Here is a 2,500-nt window from a genome sequence, read left to right on the forward strand (position 1 = left end):
CCAGATTGACAATATTGAACCTCTTAATCAATCCTGCCTGGAAACAAACAGTAGTGGCTCACAATGTTGGATTCATAAAGCCTAATTTAACAGAGCTATAAAACACCCTCCTAGTCATAGCTTAGAGCTGAGAGAGGCTGTGTGGTGTGTATATGTGAGGGTGTATGGGTGAGGGTGTATATGAGAGGGTGTATGGGTGAGTGTGTGTATGGGTGAGGTGTGTATGGGTGAGGGTGTGTATGGGTGAGGGTTTATGGGTGAGGGTGTATGGGTGAGGGTGTATATGTGAGGGTGTATGAGTGAGGGTGTGTGTATGGTTGAGGGTGTATGGGTGAGGGTGTATATGTGAGGGTGTATGGGTGAGGGTGTATATGTGAGGGTGTATGGGTGAGGGTGTATATGTGAGGGTGTATGGGTGTGTGTATGGCTGAGGGTGTATGGGTGAGGGTGTATATGTGAGGGTGTATGGGTGAGGGTGTATATGTGAGGGTGTATATGTGAGTGTGTATGGGTGAGGGTGTATATGTGAGGGTGTATATGTGAGGGTGTATATGCGAGGGTGTATATGTGAGTGTGTATGGGTGAGGGTGTATATGTGAGGGTGTATATGAGGGTGTATATGCGAGGGTGTATATGTGAGGGTGTATATGTGAGGGTGTATATGTGAGGGTGTATATGTGAGGGTGTATGGGTGAGGGTGTATATGTGAGGGTGTATATGTGAGGGTGTATATGTGAGGGTGTATGGGTGAGGGTGTATATGTGAGGGTGTATGGGTGAGGGTGTATATGTGAGGGTGTATGGGTGAGGGTGTATATGTGAGGGTGTATGGGTGAGGGTGTATATGTGAGGGTGTATGGGTGAGGGTGTATATGTGAGGGTGTATATGTGAGGGTGTATATGTGAGTGTGTATGGGTGAGGGTGTATATGTGAGGGTGTATATGTGAGGGTGTATATGTGAGTGTGTATGGGTGAGGGTGTATATGTGAGGGTGTATATGTGAGGGTGTATATGTGAGGGTGTATATGTGAGGGTGTATGGGTGAGGGTGTATATGTGAGGGTGTATATGTGAGGGTGTATGGGTGTGTGTATATGTGAGGGTGTATATGTGAGGGTGTATATGTGAGGGTGTATATGTGAGGGTGTATATGTGAGGGTGTATGGGTGAGGGTGTATATGTGAGGGTGTATATGTGAGGGTGTATGGGTGTGTGTATGTACAGTACCAGTTAAATGTTTGGACACACCTCATTCCAGGGTTTTTCTTTATTTTTACTATGTTCTACATTGTAGAATAATAGTGAAGACATTAAAACTATGAAATAACACATATGGAATCATGTAGTAACCAAAAAAATGTTAAACAAATCAAAATATATTTTATATTTGAGATTCTTCAAAGTAGCCACCCTTTGCATTGATGACAACTTTCCACACTCTTGGCATTCTCTCAACCAGCATCACCTGGAATCATTTTCCAACAGTCTTGAAGGAGTTCCCACATATGCTGAGCACTTGTTGGCTGCTTTTCCTTCACTCTGTGGACGAACTCCCATCCTGTCTGAGTGTTATCCCCTGATAATGCCCACCCTGTCTGAGTGTTATCCCCTGATAATGCCCACCCTGTCTGAGTGTTATCCCCTGATAATGACCACTCTGTCTGAGTGTTATCCCCTGATAATGCCACCCTGTCTGAGTGTTATCCCCTGATAATGCCACCCTGTCTGAGTGTTATCCCCTGATAATGCCCAGCTTGTCTGAGTGTTATCCCCTGATAATGCCCACCCTGTCTGAGTGTTATCCCCTGATAATGCCCATCCTGTCTGAGTGTTATCCCCTGATAATGCCCACCCTGTCTGAGTGTTATCCCCTGATAATGTCCACCCTGTCGGTGTGTTATCCCCTGATAATGCCCACCTTGTCTGAGTGTTATCCCCTGATAATGCCCACCCTGCCTGTCTTTGTGTGTTATCCCCTGATAATGCCCACCCTGTATGTGTGTTATCCCCTGATAATGTCCACCCTGTCTGTCTCTGTGTGTTATCCCCTGATAATGCCCACCCTGTCTGATGTGTGTTATCCCCTGATAATGCCCACCCTGTCTGTGTGTTATCCCCTGATAATGCCCACCCTGTCTGTGTTATCCCCTGATAATTCCCACCCTGTCTGAGTGTTATCCCCTGATAATGCCCACCCTGTCTCTGTGTGTTATACCCTGATAATGCCCACCCTGTCTGTGTGATGTGTTATCCCCTGATAATGCCCACCCTGTCTGTCTGTGTGTTATCCCCTGATAATGCCCACCCTGTCTGAGTGTTATCCCCTGATAATGCCCACCCTGCCTGTCTCTGTGTGTTATCCCCTGATAATGCCCACCCTGTCTGAGTGTTATCCCCTGATAATGTGGGGTGTTTTATATCAGAAGTTAGATCAGATGAGGTGAATGATCTGTGATTGATGAGGTGAAGATGAAGTCTTGGTAAACAGAGAGAAACCAGAA

Source organism: Oncorhynchus tshawytscha, unplaced genomic scaffold (assembly GCF_018296145.1).
Source record: "Oncorhynchus tshawytscha isolate Ot180627B unplaced genomic scaffold, Otsh_v2.0 Un_contig_1102_pilon_pilon, whole genome shotgun sequence".
NCBI classification, from domain to species: domain Eukaryota; kingdom Metazoa; phylum Chordata; class Actinopteri; order Salmoniformes; family Salmonidae; genus Oncorhynchus; species Oncorhynchus tshawytscha.